Here is a 24576-nt window from a genome sequence, read left to right as displayed (position 1 = left end):
CTCCGTTACTTTGTGACTTGATAATGAATTTAGAGCTGATGGAATCGCATCCTTAAATTTAGCTACAGCACTATCAGACAGACATCTTGTATAGAAATTTTTGCCCAATGGCGTGTAGTTCAGCAATACAAACTCAAAAGTTATCAAACAGTGGTCGGACAAAGAGGGATTCTGTGGGAACACCACTAAATGTTCAATTTCAATACCATACACCAAAACAAGGTCGAGGGTGTGGTTAAAACAGTGAGTCGGTTCATGAACACTCTGAGAGAAGCCGATGGAATCTAACAGAGAGATAAACGCAGTACTGAAGCTGTCATTCTCAACGTCCACATGAATATTAAAATCTCCTACAATAATAACTTTGTCCGTTTTAAGGACTAAAGTTGACAAAAACTCTGCAAATTCAGATAAGAATTCAGAGTGCGGACCAGGTGCTCGGTACACTAAACAAAAATAATTGGTTGCAGTGATTTCCAACTTGGGTGCGAAAGACTAAGAACAAGGCTTTGTGTAGGCTGCCTCCCTCCCCTCTCTCTCCTTCCATCCCTCTCTTTCTCTCTATTCCTCTCCTGCGCTCTCTCTCTCTCTCTCTCGCTCTCTCTCTCCTTCACCCCCAACCGGTCGAGGCAGATGGCCGCCCACCCTGAGTCATGGTTCTGCTCGAGGTTTCTGCCTCTTAAAAGGAAGTTTTTCCTTGCCTCTGTCGCCTAGTGCTGCTCTTGGTGGGAACTGTTGGGCTTCTGTAAATATCATCACAGAGTACGGTCTAGACCTGCTCTTTATGAAAAGCGCTGTGAGATAACTGTTGTTGTGATTTGGCGCTATATAAATAAAATTGAATTGAACTGAATTGAATTGAAAATGAGTTATAGTTTGGTTTAGGTTTAGAGCTGATTAGTAGGCTAGAGTCGAAGATAGCTGCAACTCCGCCTGTGCCTCGAGGAATGTGAGTATTAATATGACTGGGAGGGGTGGATTCATTTAGGCTAACATAATCTCCATCACCCAGCCAGGTTTCAGTAAGACAAAATAAATCAATATCATAATTTGATATTAGTTCATTTAGTAGTACACCTTTAGAAGAGAGAGATCTGATGTTTAAGAGTCCACATTTAACTCTCCTATTCGTTTGCACTATTGCTCTTGTGGTTTTAATTTTTATGAGGTTTTTATGCACAGCTCCTCTTCTGTTTACCTTTGATTAAATAATTTCGATGGTCGGGGGGCAGACACCGTCACTATAGGATTTTCACTAAGTACCTCCTGAAATGGAGGAGCAGAGAAGTGTGTTAGACTGCGACTCTGCGTAGGGTTTTGGGTGGGTAACTGCTGAAATAGAAGGGCAGAGAAGTGTGTTAAACTGCGACTCTGCCTCCTGGTCTCAACTCTGGGTTGTCATGGATTTGGTCCACTAATAAACTTGACCAGATTTCTAGAAATGAGAGCTGCTCCTTCCCAAGTGGGATGGATGCCGTCTCTCCGGATCAGACCAGGTCTTCCCCAGAAAGTCTGCCAATGATCAACAAAGCCCACATCGTTTGCTGGACACCACCTCGACAACCAGCGGCGGAATGACGACATGCGGCTATACACAAAACTACGGTGTCCGACATTGTTTTTGCATATGTACACACCAACCCAACATTAATCTTAGTGACCTCCGACTGGCGTAACCGGGAGTCATTACAGCCGACGTGAATAACAATCTTACTGTATTTACGTTTATCCTTAGCCAGCAGTTTCAAATAAGACTCAATGTCGCCCGCTCTGGCCCCAGGGATGCACTTAACTATGGCCGCTGGCTTCGCTAACTTCACGTTTCTCAAAATGGAGCTGCCAATGATCAGAGTTGGTTTCTCAGCGGGTGTGTCGCTGAGTGGGGAAAATCTGTTAGAAACGTGAACAGGTTGATGATGCCCCGTGGACTTTGACTGCTTACGACTATCCTCCTTTGGACAGTCACCCAGCCCCCCTTTCCTGGCTGCACAGGGATGCCGGGGGACGGCTAACATAGGCCAACTCAGGCAGTTCCGCACCGACTACCGGGGACTGGCTAGCTACAGTAGCTAAAGACTGATCTACCAAGGTGCGGAGCCGGACTTCTAAATCACTGAGCCTCGCCTCCATGTCTATAAATAAACTACACTTATTACACGTACCATTACCGCTAAAGGAGGCAGAAGAGTAACTGAACATCTGACACACCGAGCAGGAGAAAGTAGGAGAGAGAGAGGTAGAAGGAGAAGCCATCGCTAGCTGCTGAGCTAAAGTAGCGTTAGCTACCAAAACTTTAGAACAACTATGAGATTGAACAGCAGTCACTAAACGATGGAAAGAACTGTGAGTGCTTAGGCAAATTACTGTAAGAATAAGTGTTTAGCGGACAGTTGCTATTGCTCCTATTTGCTCTTAATCATAAATAGCTCACTGTCATGTAGTTGTTATCCAGATTATATTAAATGTGCTGTGTTCAACCAGTCCTAAAAAAACCCGGCCTTGAACCCACCAACCTCAACCACTATTGCCCTTTTTCCAAGGTTCTGGAAAAAAATGTTTGTGTAACCCCTTACGATCCTGTGCGCAGCCTGATATCCTCCGGCAGGGGTCTCCTGTGCATCCCTGAGTCCAGGCTGAAAACACAAGGAGATAGAGCCTTTGGGGTCAGGGCCCCAAGGCTCTGGAATGACCTCTCTGAGGACATCAGGATGTCAGAGTCTTCTTTTAAGTCTTGCCTGAAAACTTATTGATTCCGGAAAGTGTTTTCTGATTTTATCCAATAAGCCAGCACTTACTGTTTTAATTTCATTTTCATTTGTGCATATTTTGTTGTATTTTATGGTCGTCTTTTTTAACTGTTATGATTTTAATGTTTTACCTTCTGTGCACTTCGTACTGTTTTGATAAGTGCTCTATAAATAGAGTTATTATTATTATTATGATCACAGAAGCACAAGGTAACACTGATTAGTCTGTGTCTCTAACTGGGAGATTGACGGCGTTGTCAATCTCCCAGTTAGAGACCCAAGTTATTAGCAAGCAAGGAGCCTGAAGGACAGCTACATTAATGTGCATACAGCTGACACTGAGGTGATGGAAATTTAATATTTTAATGTTTCCCTGTGTGGTGCTTAATAATTTAAGATCTTGCAGCTAGGTGAAGGTTCCCATGGGAAAGTAGCCCATTAGAGGGGTTTCTTATCAGACGGTCCTTCATCTCATGACAGTGGGTTCCTACTCCTTCCCTCCCTGAGACAGCTGCGTAACAACATCACAGTAAAAGGTCACTGGCTGTCTTACATTCCGCAGACTGGTGGCACTCTGTATGTTTTCTGACCTTTGCAAAGAATAAAAACCTTTAAAGACGCCTGGATTGAACTCTTTATTTCCATTACACCAGCTGATCGGATCACAGACTGATGTCCTGGGTTATGGTGCCCTGGGCTGTCCCCATCACCACAGCAACAGCAGAGAGACAAAGTGAATTCTGAGTCGTCAATTTTATTTTCATTTTTTTGTTGAAATCTTCAGTACAGTCTGTCGTCTGACAGGAATGCATGAGAGCAGACATGATTGGCTCAAACAGTCACATGATCATCATGATTACGGGTTACTGATCGCTGAAAAAAAAACAACACTTTATCCAGAAAGTCCCACGAAACCCCGCCCCCTCCCGTAACCCCGCCCCTCCCTGGACGTCCAGGTGAGCCCCTGTACAAGCCCTTCAGAGACGAGCGTAGAAAAGACGACGACATTAAAGACGAGGAGTATTAAAAAGAAAAAACATGAAGGAGTGATATCATCATGACATCATTGTGACATGGTCCAGGAGACAGACAGCAGCGAGTCAATGAAAACCAGCCAATCAGAGGACAGCTTGGCTGAGATATGCGAGTGCTGAATGTGACGTGGCTATCTGAGGAGCTGCTGCCCCCGGTGATGAACACAAATATACAAACACGGAGTCTCAGTCACAGCTTTTACTCTGGAGGCCCTGCTTCCTGTTTACATCCTCTCTACTTCCTGTTTCCTGATCTCTCAGCGCAGAGAAATGAATCCTGGGAGTTGCAGTTAACGTCTACCTGAAAGAACAGGATATTTGTGATTATGTGACGCGAGAAGGTCCGAGACACACCTGTGTTTCTCGTGTTAGAGTGTATTTTAGTTTGAAGGCTCTCTGCTCCTTCCTGTATGGTCCACATTTCCTGGAAGTTTCACATTAAAAGCCTCGTAGTACTGTCCCTTCTATGGAGTGCTTTTATTGTGAAACATCTTTCCACAAGTATTGACTTTGGCGGTTTAACAAAATAACAGCACAACAAATTTGAATCAGTGTTTAGGTTTAAAAACAAGTTTCTAAAAAGACATTTAAGACCCCCCCCCCCCCAACACTTCCTATTTAACTGCTCTGGAGCAGAGGAGAGCACACCTGAAACACATCGGTCAGTCTTCATCCTTTAAATCTTTTGTCTCAGTGAAACATTTTGTGTCCTGAGCAGAACGCTCACCTTTATGTGTCTTCTTCACTTTGTCCAGGTGTTCCCACCTGTCCTCTGGGACGGACAGGTACAGAGCACACCTGGAACAAGGTGAGACTTTAAAACTAAACGTTCAAATGTTTTAAGGATGAGAGTCCAGGTGTGACAGGTGTGCGAGTCCCTGTTCAGGTAAATCAGACTCTCCAGGGGGACGGACAGAAATGTAGATGGCGGGATCTGAGGCTTATGTGATTTATGAAGGGACATCCACACGGTTTCTAATCATCCCGAGTTTTATATACAAGGCCGCCGGCGTTTTAGACGGTGACATCACGTTCAAACAGGAAGAAGTTTATTTTATTAAAACCTGCAGCTTTCAGTCCTGACACACGCACATTTGTACTTCTATACTTGTGAGGACCCCCCAGACCATGACAAACTGAATCAGCTGTTGTCCTGATCACTGAAGAAACACGAAGGCTCTCAAGATTCTGGATCAGAGCTCGGGACGTCCACAGGAAGTGAAGTCTGAATGATCCAACGTGTGTTTGTCTCTCGTTCAACCAGCACAGCTACCTGATCCTGACTGAACCTGATCTTTAACTAAACCTGAACTTGATCCTAAACCTGATCCTAAACTGAACCTAAGAGTCGGCCGGGTCCTCACAAAGATAGCTGTACCAACACTCACACTGACTCAGTTTATGAGGGGGGGTGAGGGGGGCAGGCCCTCGTCGCTGGGCGTGGCCGTGTCGTCGCTCGGCTCCAGGCTGTCCTTCAGACTCACCGTGCTGTCGGAGGGGGGCGGAGTCGACACGGAGCAGGGCGGGGTTAACTCAGAGATAGGCGGGGTTAGCTTTGTGGGGGCGGGGTGTCTGGGGAGGGGTCTTGGGTCCCGTTGGCGGTCGGGGGAGGCGGGGAAGGTTCCTGTGCAGTCGCGGCCGTGACTTGAGGGGGCGGGCTGAAGATGGGGTCTGCCCGGTGGGGGGCGGAATTAGACAGGAGGCCGTCGGCGAGGGACAGCGAGGCTTTCTCCACCAGACGCCACTGCATGATGCTGGTGTCCTTCCCCCCCGTCGAGATCAGGTGACTGTCTCTGTACAGGAAGCTGACGTTGGTCACATGACTGCTGTGGGCGCTGTACTTGTGGCTGGGAGCCTGCACGCACACACACAATCGATCCACGTTACATCATCTGCCCGTTGATTTCTTACTGATCATTTGATCTTTGTGAGTGTCTCACCTTGGGTTTGGAGCACGGGTAGGTGAAGAGGTGAACTTTACAGAAGTCGTCAGCCAGAGCGATCACCTTCCTGTTGTGAGATCTGATCAGAGCATTGATGTCGGTGCCGTCAGAACCATCGGGCCACACACCTGACACACACACACTCCAGGTAAACATCACCTGTCTACTATCTGATGTCACATGATCTACTGAGCCACCGACGCTTTGCTTTCAAATGTGTTTGTGTAGCTGTGTACAGGTGTGTAGGTGTACAGATGTAGGTGTGATTGACAAGCCATAGTATTCATAGACAGGTTGGGCATGTTATTGCACACTGGCACGTCAAAAGCGAGTTATTTGACAGCAAAACGTGCGTCTGTACAGATGTGCAGGTGTACAGATGTACAGATGTGCAGGTGTGCAGGTGTACAGGTGTACAGATGTGCAGGTGTACAGGTGTACAGATGTGCAGGTGTGCAAGTGTACAGGTATGCAGGTTTACAGGTGTGCAGTTTTGCAGATGTACAGGTGTACAGATGTGCAGGTGTACGGGTATACAGATGTGCAGGTTTACAGGTGTGCAGATGTATAGGTGTACAGATGTGCAGGTTTGCAGATGTGCAGGTGTACAGGTGTGCAGGTATACAGATGTGCAGGTATACGGGTATACAGATGTACAGATGTGCAGGTGTACGGGTATGTAGGTGTGCAGGTGTACGGGTATACAGATGTGCAGGTATACGGTATGTAGGTGTGCAGGTGTACGGGTATGTAGGTGTACATGTATACAGATGTGCAGGTGTACAGATGTACAGGTGTACGGGTATACAGATGTGCAGGTATACGGGTATGTAGGTGTGCAGGTGTACGGGTATGTAGGTGTACATGTATACAGATGTGCAGGTGTACAGATGTACAAGTGTACGGGTATACAGATGTGCAGGTGTACGGGTATGTAGGTGTACAGGTATACAGATGTGCAGGTGTACAGATGTGCAGGTGTACGGGTATGTAGGTGTACAGGTATACAGATGTGCAGGTGTACGGGTATGTAGGTGTACATGTATACAGATGTGCAGGTGTACAGATGTACAAGTGTACGGGTATACAGATGTGCAGATGTACGGGTATGTAGGTGTACAGGTATACAGATGTGCAGGTGTACAGATGTGCAGGTATACAGATGTGCAGGTGTGTAGGTGTGCAGGTGTACAAACCGAACACGTGGTATCCCAGTACGCAGGTGTAAGTTGCCCAGTCGATGTCTTTACACTCTGAAGGCTTTGTGATAAGTTTACAACCATTTGGAACGTTCCCTGAAAACACAAAACTGTTACACACCACATTGCAGAGCTACAAGTACACAGTACTACAAATACTACAGCAGTGAAGTACTCACAGTAGAGGATCTCGTAGTCTCCAGAGTTGGACATGATGAAGTTGTTGTCAGGTGACCAATCCAAGTGCGTGATGTAGCTGGAATGTCCCTGTGGAAACATTCAGGTAACTCATGAACACACCTGAGCTCCATTGTGACCTACACAAACACTGACTGTGGTTGCAGCTGGGAACTCTGAGATATGTAGTTCTCCAGTTTTCTCTCCAGACCACATTTTCCAAATGAAGTAGCTGTGGTAGTTCAGGTAGGAGATTAACTCCTTAAATACACTTTAAAAACTACAGACGTTAGGCTAACAGAAAGTGAAGTTTAACTCTTAAATTAAAAACTACAGACGTTAGGCTAACAGAAAGTGACGTTTTACTCTTAAATTAAAAACTACGGACGTCAGGCTAACAGGAAGTGACGTTTCACCCTTAAATTTAAAAACTACAGACGTTAGGCTAACAGAAAGTGACGTTTAACTCTTAAATTAAAAACTACAGACGTTAGGCTAACAGGAAGTGACGTTTCACCCTTAAATTTAAAAACTACAGACGTTAGGCTAACAGAAAGTGACGTTTTACTCTTAAATTAAAAACTACAGACATTAGGCTAACAGAAAGTGACGTTTTACTCTTAAATTAAAAACTACAGACGTTAGGCTAACAGGAAGTGACGTTTTACTCTTAAATTAAAAACTACAGACATTAGGCTAACAGAAAGTGACGTTTTACTCTTAAATTAAAAACTACAGACGTTAGGCTAACAGGAAGTGACGTTTTACTCTTAAATTAAAAACTACAGACGTTAGGCTAACAGGAAGTGACGTTTTACTCTTAAATTAAAAACTACAGACGTTAGGCTAACAGGAAGTGACGTTTAACTCTTAAATTAAAAACTACAGACGTTAGGCTAACAGAAAGTGACGTTTTACTCTTAAATTAAAAACTACAGACATTAGGCTAACAGAAAGTGACGTTTTACTCTTAAATTAAAAACTACAGACGTTAGGCTAACAGGAAGTGACGTTTTACTCTTAAATTAAAAACTACAGACATTAGGCTAACAGAAAGTGACGTTTTACTCTTAAATTAAAAACTACAGACGTTAGGCTAACAGGAAGTGACGTTTTACTCTTAAATTAAAAACTACAGACGTTAGGCTAACAGGAAGTGACGTTTTACTCTTAAATTAAAAACTACAGACGTTAGGCTAACAGGAAGTGACGTTTTACTCTTAAATTAAAAACTACAGACGTTAGGCTAACAGAAAGTGACGTTTTACTCTTAAATTAAAAACTACAGACGTTAGGCTAACAGAAAGTGACGTTTTACTCTTAAATTAAAAACTACAGACGTTAGGCTAACAGAAAGTGACGTTTTACTCTTAAATTAAAAACTACAGACGTTAGGCTAACAGAAAGTGACGTTTTACTCTTAAATTAAAAACTACGGACGTTAGGCTAACAGAAAGTGACGTTTTACTCTTAAATTAAAAACTACGGACGTTAGGCTAACAGAAAGTGACGTTTTACTCTTAAATTAAAAACTACGGATGTTAGGCTAACAGAAAGTGACGTTTTACTCTTAAATTAAAAACTACGGACGTCAGGCTAACAGGAAGTGACGTTTTACTCTTAAATTAAAAACTACGGACGTCAGGCTAACAGGAAGTGACGTTTCACCCTTAAATTTAAAAACTACAGACGTTAGGCTAACAGAAAGTGACGTTTTACTCTTAAATTAAAAACTACAGACGTTAGGCTAACAGAAAGTGACGTTTTACTCTTAAATTAAAAACTACAGACATTAGGCTAACAGAAAGTGACGTTTTACTCTTAAATTAAAAACTACAGACATTAGGCTAACAGAAAGTGACGTTTTACTCTTAAATTAAAAACTACAGACATTAGGCTAACAGAAAGTGACGTTTTACTCTTAAATGAAAAACTACAGACATTAGGCTAACAGAAAGTGACGTTTAACTCTAAAAACTACAAACAGACTTTAGACTAACGTGAAGTGAACAGCAGACAGACTTACGGTGCACTTCCCGTAGCGGCTGTACTTGCGTCCTCTGTCGGAGACGGTGTAGAGGTAAATAAAGTTATCATGAGATCCAACAGCCAACAGACCTCCATCTGTAGATACACAGAGGGGCATTCTGGGTCATGTAGTTCAGCCCTCTAGGTACATTGTCATAGAAACAGATTCAAACTGGTTTAACTAGACTCCACCCACCTACAGAGAAGCGCATCACAGACAGCTGCTCGTTCCCGTCGGTGTGGATTGCCACCAAGTCTGTGGTCTCAGCATCCAGGACATACCACCTGAGACAGGTCGACCAGTTAGACCAACATGAGACAGGTGCGAACTGATAGGCCATCATGAGAGAGGTGGAACAACATGGGGGGGTGGGGGGGTGGGGATTGGATCATCGATCAATACTGACTTTCCCGAGTGTGTTCCTATGGCCACCACGGCTCCGCTGGGATGGAAATCTGCACAGTGTCCATGTTCCTGAGGGAAAGACAGAGCTGTCAATCATCCATCATTAATCACTCATCCAATCAGCAGTCAGTCCCATCAGTGACCCCGCCGCCCCTCACCTCCAGCGTGCGGCTCCATTGAAGACTGTGGTTCAACGCGTTCCAGAGGCAGACCAGCCGGTCCTGAGCACACGTCAGGAACATCTCTCTGGACGGGTGGACGCTAAACCCCACAGCTCGTCTGTGTGACCCTGGACACATCACAACATGACACAAAGGTTCTGAGACCCTGAACACATCACAATGTACAGGTCTTGAGACCCTAGACACATCACAACACGACACACAGGTGCTGAGACCCTGAACACATCACAAAGTACAGATCTTGAGACCCTGGACACATCATAACACAAAGGTTCTGACACCCTGAACGCCTCACAACGTAATGATCAGATTCTGAACTTTAACAAACAGGAAGTCTGCTTCATTCAACATGACAGCATGATGAGGTCATGTGGTCTCACCTGGACCTCGACCAGGAAGCCGTCATTGAAGGTTCCTCTCAGGATGAAGTTACGAGATGTTCCGACCAGAAACTCGTCCCCCTTCCCCTCAGAAACTGCTCTGATGGTTCCATACTGATCCGGGACCTGTAGACACACACATACGCGTGACCTCAGTCAATAGTGCGACTTGAGAGAATACAGGAAAATGAATTTTGTAACTTTTTGTAACAGGGTCCCGCTGCTCAGTGGCCAACACATCAGACACAGGCAGCTTCCAAGAGCCACAGAGAGGTGTCCTCTGAGCAAGGCTCCCAGGAACCAGTAAGGTCAAAGAGAATGAGTGTGTATGGGTGTGTGTGCAGGACCTCGATGTCGCGGTCCGGTCTCAGCTCGTGGTCCCACAGGATTATCTTCCGGTCTTTCCCTCCCCCGGTCAGCAGAGTGCCGCTCCTCATCTCACACATACAAAACACGCTGCCCTCGTGACCTTTGACCTGCCGACTGATCTGAAACGCTGCACACAGAAACACAGGTGAGTGAAAGCTGTCCTCTGATTGGCTGCCGTGTCTCTGCAGATTCTGACAGAAGGAAGCAGCTTTACACAACGACAGCGTCACACAATGAGATGTTGACGTACTAAATGTGTTCACCAGTGACTCTGCTGAGGATCTGGATATATTTCAGTCTGAAGATCTGGATTTATTTCAGACTGTAGATCTGGATTTATTTCAGTCTGAAGATCTGGATTTATTTCAGTCTGAAGATCTGGATTTATTTCAGACTGTAGATCTGGATTTATTTCAGTCTGAAGATCTGGATTTATTTCAGTCTGAAGATCTGGATTTATTTCAGACTGTAGATCTGGATTTATTTCAGACTGTAGATCTGGATATATTTCAGACTATAGATCTGGATATATTTCAGACTGTAGATCTGGATTTATTACAGACTGTAGATCTGGATTTATTTCAGACTATAGATCTGGATTTATTTCAGTCTGAAGATCTGGATTTATTACAGACTGTAGATCTGGATTTATTTCAGACTGTAGATCTAGATTATTTCAGACTATAGATCTGGATTTATTTCAGTCTGAAGATCTGGATTTATTTCAGACTGTAGATCTGGATATATTTCAGACTGTAGATCTGGATTTATTTCAGACTGTAGATCTGGATTTATTTCAGACTATAGATCTGGATTTATTTCAGTCTGACGATCTGGATTGTGCCTCTGCTGGTGTTTTCTGTGTTTCTGAGGACGGCAGTGGTGGACATGTTTTCAGGTGCAGTTCCTGCAGCAGCCAGCAGGAGGAAGCAGGTCACAGAAAGCGCTTCCTGTTTCTCCAGGTTTCCTCTGAAAACACTTTGCCTGACTTCCTGTAGCTGCTGGAGTCGGGTTTCATTTGTTCTGGACTCTTGCTGAACACTTGTTCAGACAGACTTCAACATGTGTACTCTGATCTGCTCCCCGTGCAGAACTTCACCTGAAAACCGTTTAATTCTTGGCATGGCTCCAGCTGAAGCCAGTTTGACGACACGTCTCTAAAACCATTACTGAAACTGGGCCAACACACACACTTCGTCTTCTCTGAGCTTTTCTTTGCAATGTTAAACCGATCCCAGGTCAGGTCAGTTACTGACACCCAGAGTTAACTGGTCTTTACAAAGTTTCTTGCACATGGATCATGATGCTCACAATACTTCATATAAAATCTAAAACTGGGACATTCAAGCGTCTCTGCTGGTGAGTTATCTCAGAGGACAGTTTAGCCTCTTTTAGCTCTTAGTTTTGGTTTTACAGCCCGCTTCCTGTCTGGCTCTGATTAACGCAGCGTACATGTTGAGCTCAGACTGAACTCTGGGACAGATGTGAGATTATATATATATATACACACACACACACACACACACACACACACACACACACACACATATATCTCTATCTCATCAGGTCGGTCTGTCTCATCTGTGACAACAAATTACAGGCAGTAACACGTGTGATGTGGTTTGTTCAGAAAAGCTCTGTGGCATGATCTCACTGCAGGATGAGATACTCACCTCATGAATTCTTTTCTGAACGCTGTTTTCTGTGAGCCTATAAGTCCTGTTAACCGCGTGTGTGAAAACAAACTTTTAATCTGAAGGTTTGTCCCTTTGTGTTCAGCCGGGTGGAGCTTCCTGTTCGTCTGCAGATCAAATTCCTCAAGTTCACTTTGCTGCAGTCTCTCCTCCACCAAACCTCAAGTAGCTCTTGGTCGATTTAGCCCCTTAGGTCAGATTTAGGCGTTTACCTGTTTGGATCTGTAGCTTTCTGCCAGTGGGAAGTTTTTATTTTCTTACTGGAACTCTGATGGGAAAGCTCTTCAAAGAACCAACAGAATGGCTGCAGGGTTTAAATTTAAGGTTTCTTTTAAACACCTCAAGAAGATGACAGCTGTGAAGCTGGAAACAATCTGCAGTTAGTAAAATGTCTTTCAGTCCCTTCATGAGTTTTGGACAGATAAGTACGTCCCAGTTACAGTCAGTGAATCTGATTAAATTTCTTATGCTTGTTCCAAGGCTAACTGGCCATGAAGAAGTTACCTGGTGCAGAAAATGGGAGGAAGATCTCAATCTAAATGATGACTGCTGGGAAATAAAACTAACTGTTGGCAGAGTTTTCCTCCAGCATCACATACAGGCAACTACTGGCCACTTCACGAAGTGAACTGGTCACCAAATACTGATTTGATTCAGATCTTAATTCTGTTCACTCACTTTGCTTTTTGTTCAGTGATAAATATAATCTATTTTAGGACTATTTTAGACTTTACAGTGGTTCATCCACACCACTAAAACATCTGCATAGTTCTGTATATCAAAAGAACTCAACACCTCCTCACCCCAAAGATTCCCTGTTTACGAGCCAGTGAATTCCCCGTCCAGGTCCAGAAGAAGATGTGCGACTTTCCACAGGTGACGATGGTGTTCGGGTCAGTGGGGTGGAACTCCACGGCCAGGACCACCTCGTTAGTGGTCTGAAACACACCAGTTAGAACCAGTTAGAGACAAGCCAGAACCAGTTAGAACCAGTAAGAGACAAGCCAGAACCAGTTAGAACCAGAGCCGTTGAAGCTGAAGGTATAAATTCAAAGACCTGAATGACATTCTGCTGTACTGGTCTGGGTGCAGTGATAGGAGTACGACTGAGTGCTCACCTTGATCTCAGCGATCTTTGACTTCTTCTGCCAATCCCAGACTGTCAGCATGTGATCGTTACAGTCGTCAATAACGCTCAGGTGCTGACCAGAGTCCTACCGGAGACAGAGGGAGGGACACGGTGAGAGACAGCAATGAGATAGAGATACAGACAGACAGAGGTGAGATAGAGATACAGACAGAGATACAGACAGACAGACAGAGGTGAGATAGAGATACAGACAGAGATACAGACAGACAGAGGTGAGACAGAGATACAGACAGAGATACAGACAGACAGAATGAGACAGAGATACACACAGAGATATAGACAGACAGAGGTGAGACAGAGATACAGACAGAGGTGAAATAGAGGTGAGACAGAGATACAGATAGAGATACAGACAGACAGAGGTGAGATAGAGATACAGACAGAGATACAGACAGACAGAGATGAGACAGAGGTGAGACAGAGATACAGAGGAGAGATAGAGGTGAGACAGAGATACAGACAGAGGTGAGATAGAGGTGAGACAGAGATACAGACAGACAGAATGAGATAGAGATACAGACAGACAGAATGACATAGAGATAGAGGTGAGACAGAGATACAGACAGACAGAGGTGAGACAGAGATACAGACAGACAGAGGTGAGAGAGATACAGACAGACAGAGGTGAGACAGAGATACAGACAGACAGAGGTGAGAGAGATACAGACAGACAGAGGTGAGATAGAGATACAGAAAGAGATATAGACAGACAGAGGTGAGACAGAGATACAGACAGACAGAGGTGAAATAGAGGTGAGACAGAGATACAGAGATACAGACAGACAGAATGAGATAGAGATACAGACAGAGGTGAGATAGAGATACAGACAGAGATACAGACAGACAGAGTGAGACAGAGACACAGACAGAGATACAGACAGACAGAGGAGAGATAGAGGTGAGACAGAGATACAGACAGACAGAGGTGAGATAGAGCTGAGATAGAGATACAGACAGACAGAATGAGATAGAGATACAGACAGACAGAATGAGATAGAGATACAGACAGACAGAGGTGAGATAGAGATGAGACAGAGATACAGACAGACAGAGGTGAGACAGAGATATAGACAGACAGAGGTGAGACAGAGATACAGACAGAGATACAGACAGACAGAGGTGAGACAGAGTACAGACAGAGATACAGACAGACAGAGGTGAGATAGAGGTGAGACAGAGATACAGACAGACAGAGGTGAGATAGAGATACAGACAGACAGAATGAGATAGAGATACAGACAGAGAGAGGTGAGATAGAGGTGAGACAGAGATACAGACAGACAGAGGTGAGACAGAGATATAGACAGAGATACAGACAGATAGAGGTGAGACAGAGATACAGACAGAGATACAGACAGACAGAGGTGAGATAGAGGTGAGACAGAGATACAGACAGAGATACAGACAGACAGAGGTGAGATAGAGGTGAGACAGAGATACAGACAGAGATACAGACAGACAGAATGAGATAGAGGTGAGACAGAGATACAGACAGAGATACAGACAGACAGAGGTGAGATAGAGGTGAGACAGAGATACAGACAGAGGTGAGATAGAGGTGAGACAGAGATACAGACAGACAGAGGTGAGATAGGTGAGACAGAGATACAGACAGAGATATAGACAGACAGGTGAGAGAGATACAGACAGAGATGAGATAAAGATACAGAGATACAGACAGAAAGAGGTGAGACAGAGATACAGACAGAGGTGAGACAGAGATACAGACAGACAGAATGAGACAGAGATACAGACCGACAGAATGAGACAGAGATACAGACAGAGGTGAGACAGAGATACAGACAGAGGTGAGATAGAGATACAGACAGAGATATAGACAGACAGAGGTGAGATAGAGATACAGACAGAGATACAGACAGACAGAGGTGAGATAGAGGTGAGATAGAGATACAGACAGACAGAGGTGAGATAGAGGTGAGATAGAGATACAGACAGACAGAATGAGATAGAGATACAGACAGACAGAGGTGAGATAGAGATGAGACAGAGATACAGACAGACAGAGGTGAGATAGAGATGAGACAGAGATACAGACAGACAGAGGTGAGACAGAGATATAGACAGACAGAGGTGAGACAGAGATACAGACAGAGATACAGACAGACAGAGGTGAGACAGAGATACAGACAGAGATACAGACAGACAGAGGTGAGATAGAGGTGAGACAGAGATACAGACAGACAGAGGTGAGATAGAGATACAGACAGACAGAATGAGATAGAGATACAGACAGAGAGAGGTGAGATAGAGGTGAGACAGAGATACAGACAGACAGAGGTGAGACAGAGATACAGACAGAGATATAGACAGAGATACAGACAGATAGAGGTGAGACAGAGATACAGACAGAGATACAGACAGACAGAGGTGAGATAGAGGTGAGACAGAGATACAGACAGAGATACAGACAGACAGAATGAGATAGAGGTGAGACAGAGATACAGACAGAGATACAGACAGACAGAGGTGAGATAGAGGTGAGACAGAGATACAGACAGAGATACAGACAGACAGAGGTGAGATAGAGGTGAGACAGAGATACAGACAGACAGAGGTGAGATAGGTGAGACAGAGATACAGACAGAGATATAGACAGACAGGTGAGAGAGATACAGACAGAGATGAGATAAAGATACAGAGATACAGACAGAAAGAGGTGAGACAGAGATACAGACAGAGGTGAGACAGAGATACAGACAGACAGAATGAGACAGAGATACAGACAGAGGTGAGACAGAGATACAGACAGACAGAATGAGACAGAGATACAGACAGAGATACAGACAGACAGAGGTGAGATTCAATTCAATTTTATTTATATAGCGCCAAATCATAACAACAGTTATCTCACAGCGCTTTTCATAAAGAGCAGGTCTAGACCGTACTCTGTGATGTTATTTACAGAAGCCCAACAGTTCCCACCAGAGCTGCACTAGGAGACAGAGGCAAGGAAAAACTTCCTTTAAGAGGCAGAAACCTCGAGCAGAACCATGGCTCAGGGTGGGCGACCATCTGCCTCGACCGGTTGGGGTGAAGGAGAGAGAGGGAGAGAGAGAGAGAGAGGGGGGGGGGGAGAACAGAGAGAAAGAGAGAGGAACAGAGAGAAAGAGAGAGAGGGATGATACTCACAGCTTTGGAAAAAGACAGAGAGCCAACGCCTCGCTCGAATGTTCCCAAACCGATGACCTGCAGAGTGGACAGACTGACGCTGTCCCAGATCCGAACGTGAGGCTGTAGTGCCTGAAGGCATGGACAAAAAGTCAGGCTGTTATCATTATCACACTTTGAAGTTTAAGCCGTGGATAGGAATAAACCGGGAGTTGAGTCTGTTGAGGTTCGGATTCAGAGAGCTGAAATGAGCCTGATATCCGAGACTGGGCCTAATTCCTGGAAATGATGCACAAATGCTCACCCAGAAATACAAGCCCACACAGCCAGACGGCGTGAGCAAGGCCAAGTCCAATGAGCAGGACTGGTTGAAAAACATGCCCGCTGCCAACCAAATATCTTCACAAAGGGCGGGGCTTAGCACATAGACATAAAACGTCAGCAATCGTTGAGCCAATCATCATAAAGCTCACAGTCAGGGTGCAAAATTAACTTTTAGGTCCACCAGCCTATGGCTAGTGATACACAAAGTCTACCCGCCAATCAATAAATTGCCAATGTTTATTGGCTGGTGAGTGAAGTATATCTACCAGCCATCTGCATAATTTAGCAGCATTTGGCTGTTGGCTGGTGATAATGTTGGACCCTGCTCACAGGATATGTCCACATATATACCTGAAATCTACCTTGAATGCCCTACCTTGGCCCTGTCACGTAGTCTGGACTCTGTTGCCCCCCTCATCACTTTATCTGTCTCCTTCTCCTGTCCTGCTACCTGGTTCACTGGTGAACTCCGTCTTATGAAGGAATCAGGGCGGGGGCTGGAGAGGTACTATAAAAAAATCTGGCCTCACTGTCCACCAGGAAGCCTACAACGCCATGTTAAGAGCTACAAAGATGCTCTTCCCAGGGCGAAAACTAACTATTACTCACACTCATTTGCAACCAACAACATCAACCTAAACAGCTTTTTTCCTCTATCAACCACCTACTCTGTCCACCTGACCCTCCTCAACCATCTGATGCTGCTGGCCTATGCTCCAGGTTCCTGGAATACTTCCAGAAAAAGGTAGAAACCATCCACCAGCAACTGCAGCTGTCCAGCTCCTCCCACCCAACCACACTACCGCAGCTAGACACAAACTCTTCAACTGTCTTCACACCGCAGGACTGCCTCTCCTCTTTCTCCCCTCTCAAACAGCTCAAGTTCTTGAGCTAGTGTCAAAGCAAAGGCCACCACCAGCAAACAGGATCCAATGTTGACTGCCTTGGTCAAAGCATGTCTTCCAACTCTGGGTCCCGGATCAAATATAAAATCCTCCTCCTGACGTACAATCTCTCCATGGACTTGCACCTCAGTACCTCACAGAACTACTCCATCCCTGCACTCAGGCACGGTCCCTGCGGTCCTCTGACAAGGACCTGCTTGCTGTCCCTAATTCCAGGCATGTTTTCACTATTTTTAGTAACTTAGCTATTTTTATTTCACCATTTTAATTATACTTCATTCTACATCTTAAGTACCACTCACATTGAATTTGCCTCCTTCATTTCTCTTCCCACTCGCAGACCTAACGTCTCCGCTGCAAACACCTCAGAGTTGCCCGCTTCTTATGCCGTTTTTCCATAACCAGTACCAGCTCGACTCGGTTTGGCCGTGCTCCGTTTTCCATTGCAGATAGCACCCAGAGATAGTGCCTTTCAAGCTAGCTGGTCGTCATAGCAACGCCACACACAACTGCCGCGACGTAATGTTCAATGCGACACACACACACGAAAACGCACACACAGCTGTCTCCTGATTAAAAGTTTAAAAGTTTCAACATTACTCAGAATGTAAAGACAGATCAGACGGAGGTGATACGAAAAAGGTACCTGGTAGCAGGTACAAGTACAATTTTTACATCATGGAAAAGTAAAGAAAATCGAGCTGTTACCGAGCAGTGGAAAAGTGCCTTTACCGTCTCTCTCTCCCTGTGTGTCCGCTTCGGTGACTTTCTCCATCAGTAACTTTTCCTCCCGTGATTCCGTTCACAGCAGCAGCTAAGCTGCACGTTGAGGAGACGTGTTGACAACAAAACCAATGTGGTAGCTGACAAATAACAGATGACTGGTGTGTTCACAGTCGCTTTACCTGGTCCGCTCTTGTAAAATATCCACAGTGTCGCGACTTGTAACATAATCACTGTTTCTCTGATAAATGCTACAGTGTGTCGCCTAACCTGGGAAGTAAAGTGTATGTGTGGGAAACACTGAATGAACCGTGCTTTTCTTTTTACAAGCCAGGTCTTTAACAGCGTTGACCAGCACTGTGTCTCCCTCCATCTTGTGAGTAGAAGGCTGCATGCAGACGCAGAGGGAGGGGCGGGGCTGCACGGTGAGGAGGGAGAGAGGAGCAAACGCTGGCAGGACTTTACAGAAACATTAATTAACTCAACATCAAACTATATAAACGGTATTGTCCAATTTCATATCTCTTTTGAAATTATATCGGTATACATTATATACCGATATACCGCCCAGCCCTACCGTGGCATAGCACAGATAAGGCTATAACTCAGACAGTGTTCGCCCAATCATCACAAAACATCATGACATTTTTCAAATGTTGTCTTCTGATCATTCTGAGCCTTCTGGTGCCGCCATCTTTGTTGTGTACAGTTACCATGGTTATTACTATATATTATATTAGACTGCATTAAAGACAGTAATGAGTTGATTTGTCCATTGGCCCGTCTGAAATATTTTAATTTAGCGTTTATTAACTGCTGAAAAGTGAAATGTCTAATTAATCCTGTTCGTCCTCACCCGTCCGTCTTTGTCCACTCCTGCTATCTGTCCCGTAGCCATCCGGATCTTATCAGGATGGATGGCCAACTGACAGAGAGAAACAGAGAGGTGATGTCACAGACCTGTCACCACAGAGCAGCAGATGATTTTTATAGGGGTGTTTTCTCACCACTTGACACAGTCGGTGTGTCCGAGGTAATGTCTCTGAGTTCGTTCTTCGTAGTTAAAGAGAACTACGACAGAGGCAATGAAGTAAACAATCTCTCCTGTTGGAAGGAGGTAGACGTTTGCTCTGCAGTCTCTGCCACGGTAACCGTACCTGCAGGAAGTCAAGGAAGCACCAGGAGATCTACCGACAATCTACTGAAGGTTTATTAAAGGTCTGCCGAGGATCTACTGATCGATGGGGATCTACTTTAATTTTCATTTCGTTATTGCAAACATACTAAAGGTCTCCTGAGGATCTATGCAAACATACTAAAGGTCTCCTGAGGATCTATTGCAGACATACTAAAGGTCTCCTGAGGATCTATTGCAGACATACTAAAGGTCTCCTGGGATCTATTGCAAACATACTAAAGGTCTCCTGGGGATCTACTGAGGATCTATTGCAGACATACTAAAGGTCTCCTGAGGTTCTATTGCAAACATACTAAAGGTCTCCTGGGATCTACTGAGGATCTATTGCAGACATACTAAAGGTCTCCTGAGGATCTATTGCAGACATACTAAAGGTCTCCTGGGATCTATGAGGATCTATTGCAGACATACTAAAGGTCTCCTGGGGATCTACTGAGGATCTATTGCAGACATACTAAAGGTCTCCTGGGATCTATTGCAGACATACTAAAGGTCTCCTGAGGATCTATTGCAGACATACTAAAGGTCTCCTGAGGATCTATTGCAGACATACTAAAGGTCTCCTGAGGATCTATTGCAGACATACTAAAGGTCTCCTGAGGATCTATTGCAAACATACTAAAGGTCTCCTGAGGATCTATTGCAGACATACTAAAGGTCTCCTGAGGATCTATTGCAGACATACTAAAGGTCTCCTGAGGATCTATTGCAACATACTAAAGGTCTCCTGGGATCTACTGAGGATCTATTGCAACATACTAAAGGTCTCCTGAGGATCTATTGCAGACATACTAAAGGTCTCCTGGGGATCTACTGAGGATCTATTGCAGACATACTAAAGGTCTCCTGGGATCTATTGCAGACATACTAAAGGTCTCCTGAGGATCTATTGCAGACATACTAAAGGTCTCCTGAGGATCTATTGCAACATACTAAAGGTCTCCTGAGGATCTTGCAGACATACTAAAGGTCTCCTGAGGATCTATTGCAGACATACTAAAGGTCTCCTGGGATCTATTGCAGACATACTAAAGGTCTCCTGGGGATCTATTGCAGACATACTAAAGGTCTCCTGAGGATCTATTGCAGACATACTAAAGGTCTCCTGAGGATCTATTGCAGACATACTAAAGGTCTCCTGAGGATCTATTGCAACATACTAAAGGTCTCCTGGGATCTATTGCAGACATACTAAAGGTCTCCTGGATCTATTGCAGACATACTAAAGGTCTCCTGGGATCTATTGCAGACATACTAAAGGTCTCCTGGGGATCTATTGCAGACATACTAAAGGTCTCCTGGGGATCTATTGCAGACATACTAAAGGTCTCCTGGGGATCTATTGCAGACATACTAAAGGTCTCCTGGGGATCTATTGCAGACATACTAAAGGTCTCCTGGGGATCTATTGCAGACATACTAAAGGTCTCCTGGGGATCTATTGCAGACATACTAAAGGTCTCCTGGGGATCTATTGCAGACATACTAAAGGTCTCCTGGGGATCTATTGCAAACATACTAAAGGTCTCCTGGGGATCTACTGAGGATCTATTGCAAACATACTAAAGGTCTCCTGGGGATCTCCTGAGGATCTATTGCAAACATACTAAAGGTCTCCTGGGGATCCAGTAAAGAGCTACTGAAGCCCTACTGAGACCTACTGAAGATATCCTGAGGATCTGGGAAGGGCTTATTTCTGATTTACCGAGGATTTACTAAATGTTGGAGCCATTTTCTCTTTCATAGGATTCTTACTTTGTGATGAATAGTCTGATGTGTGAAATTATGTTAATCTAATTATGGGATGTCTGTATTAGCTATTTACCTGGATCTAATAGGCTGCTGCCTGATCTCCTTTCTAGGTTCTACTGTAGATCTGAGGCGCAGTTCTGGCTCCACTAACTTTTAGTCTTTATATACTGTAACCAGTTACATGTAGATGACACTCTCAGCTCACCTGAGCATCCTTTAGTAGATCTCATCCACCCCTGATGTTACATTAGGAAAGCCTCTGTCAGGACATTCTACTTCAGCTGCTCTGTTATTACTACTTTTAGCTTTTACCTACAGTTTGCTAATACAACTGCACGTCTTTTTAAGCTAAGCACTAAAGCTAATTGTCATTAGAGCCCGACTGATATTTCGATTATATGTATATAAGATTCTGATTTTAAGTGGTTTACAACATTTCTTGTATAAAATGTGCTGAAGGATACACCCATTCTAGCTTGAGTCTCTCTGAAGGAAGTTCTGTACGGACGTCCTCGTAGTTGTCCACATCTGAAGGGATGAACATGGTGATCGGTCGGCCACGCATGAACATCTTAATGTTCCCCTCTGAAACCACAGACAGACACAGACATGAGAAACCGATCAAAGCTGCAGATTTAAATGCTCCTCCTCAACATTCACAGCCCAACAGATCTCCGACCTCTGATGGTGGTTAAAGATATCATCTGACATCACGGACAGATTGATTTGTTTAGACAATAACAAATATTAAACTGGATTTAGCAGCAATATGGCAGGTCTAACCATTATAAAAAGACTGATCAGGATCAGATCATCTCTAGTATTACTGAGGCTCTGTATCCGGGGCATAAGGGGATCAGGTGTGTTCAGCCGTCCCTCCATGACAACGTCTTTTTTTTTTTTACATAAACACAAAATAAAATAAATATTTAATCAGGATAAAGAATTGGGACCAAAAGACATTTTACAGGGTAAAATAAAGTTTCTAAATGACTTCAAACGTATCTTTGATATTTCCTGATCAGATCACAGATAGCTGATCAGTTCCCTCTTACAGGTGAAGAAATCTGTTAGAACAGGAAAGATTAAAGGTCTCCGTCTGTTTCAAATTGGATGCAGATCATCAAACGGGTTCTGATTGTCTGAAACAGACAGAGACCCCCAAGATTCTGCTGACTCAATAAACCAAACATAGAGTCAAAAAGGTGAGGACAGGTGAGGAAGCCTGGATGCCGTGCAGGTGAAGCAGGTGAAGCAGGTCAGACAGAAACACCTGCTGTGTCGTTGTTTACCTCCACAGAGTCATGGACTCAAAAAACTAAAGACCTGTCAATCAATGCAGCATCCAATAATGTACTTTACATTTAGGTGGTGGGCAGGGCTTCAGTTTGTATCACTGATCCATAACATAATAACTTTCCTCATAATATATTTCAGGGACCACCTGTATGACCTTATATGGAGGTAAAGGGAAGTGGGGGAGGAGCCACAGACAGGTGTAACATCACCTTATCAGCCTGAAGGAGAGAGAGAGAGCAGGAGGGTGAGCGAGGCTGACGACGTAAAGCAGAGAGAAAGAGAGATGTGATTGGTACAGAGCAGAAACAGGAAGCACTCGTTCAGCTGCTGTTAGCATGTTAGCCTGCTAGCTCGCTCTGACGACTCATCAGGACTTACCAGCTTGGCTGTTTTTCTCTCGGGTCGACATTTTGGCTGGTTTGAGACAAAGACATGGTCACTCAACAACAACAACACAATCCACAGGATGTGAGCTTAGCAAGGTACCTTCAGGGTCCCTACGGTGGTGGTTCACTTCTAACCCTGACCTGGCCCTATCACAATGGTGACTGATGCTGAAACTTGTGACAGTTTTATTTTTCACACAGCCTGTTGCAGCTGTGAAAAGAAATGGGCTGAATATTATGAGCATATAGTTTAGTTGAACTTTAGGTTGCATTTTTTTCTTATTAGGCAACAGAGACCCCGGGGACCTGTACCACGAAGCAGGTTCACCATCCCCAGAATCTCTGTGCCTGATCCGGCTTCACCAACAACCCATCAGGCTCAGCTGGTTTTCACCTGGCTCAGTTTGATCTATCCTGTGGGAAAGTGAAGCAGCTTCGTGATTCCAAAAAACCCGAGTTAAGAGAGAGCTGGAGAGCTGATCTCCCTTCATGGTTCAGACCATTGAGCCGCCACAACATCAATGACAACATCTAAAACCAATGACAACATGACGTCTCAGAGTCACTAAGGAGAAACTGCAGGAGACCAAACTAACGACGGCTCCTGCTGAAACCTTTTAAAAGATCTCAGATGCTGCTGGTGTTGGCATCTCTGGCTTCCTATTTGCTGTTATACATGATGGTAATGATGATGACGACAGATATGGTACCTCCATGATGAATGTGAGCAAAAATATATATTTACCTTGACTGACCACCGGGTCTTGTGTCTGAAACGAGACAGAAGAAAACAAATGCATCACTCTCGATCGATCGCTTTATAGCACCTTGAACACAGGTCTTTACATGACTAGCTCATGATGAGACAGTAAGACTGTAAACAGTAAGACTAATAAACTGATTAAAAACAGTCAAACATGAAAGAAAATAAAAAACAAAAGTCAGGCTAGGAATTGAAACTTTCTTATTTTAATGGTGACCTGATGAGAGTGATCAACCTTTTTTGATTATATAGAACATACCCCTTTCAGTAAAGAATCATCATTCAACAATGAAACCAATGCAGCGCAGGGTCTCCATGTAAATGTTCCCACACCTCCCTGAGGGCAGAGCGTGCAGTGTGGGAATCTGGCTTTCATCAGAAATCACCTGCGAGGTGTGCAACATGTTCTCAAAACAAAATGATAAAGTATCATTTAGTGATTTGGGTTTCATGAACAAACTGATATATTGGCTGTATAACTTCATGATGGATCTTCTTCCCATATATTGTGGTTAAGAGCTGCCTTTACCAGCGTGCAGTATAATTTGGAGACCAGACCCCAGAATCCATCCTGGATGCTGAGGCTGTTCCCCAAGAAACAGATAAAGCAGATCAGACTGCTCAACTGCTGCTGTATTTCCTGGAAAGTATGGAGACTGTAATCTTTTCTAATGTTGAATAGTAAGTCATCATTTTCGAATTATGGGAAGTGAACATGAGTGGTGACAGAGGAATCATAGACCTTAATAATGTGTGTGAGGATAAACACTCGTATTAATTATTTAAAA

The 24576-nt window shown here is 44.3% G+C and overlaps 1 pseudogene; it reads right to left on the bottom strand.

Moving 5' to 3' along the window:
* Nucleotides 1-3485: 3485 nt before the first annotated feature.
* The window catches only part of LOC119884453, a 32381-nt pseudogene continuing 11290 nt past the window's right edge, over nt 3486-24576 (bottom strand).

Source organism: Micropterus salmoides, unplaced genomic scaffold (genome assembly GCF_014851395.1).
Source record: "Micropterus salmoides isolate LMB-PRFRI ecotype aquatic unplaced genomic scaffold, ASM1485139v1 Ms_hic_scaffold_3462, whole genome shotgun sequence".
In the NCBI taxonomy this organism is placed as follows: domain Eukaryota; kingdom Metazoa; phylum Chordata; class Actinopteri; order Centrarchiformes; family Centrarchidae; genus Micropterus; species Micropterus salmoides.
Note: the sequence above shows the minus strand (reverse complement) of the source record. Positions and strands in the feature narration are given on the sequence as shown.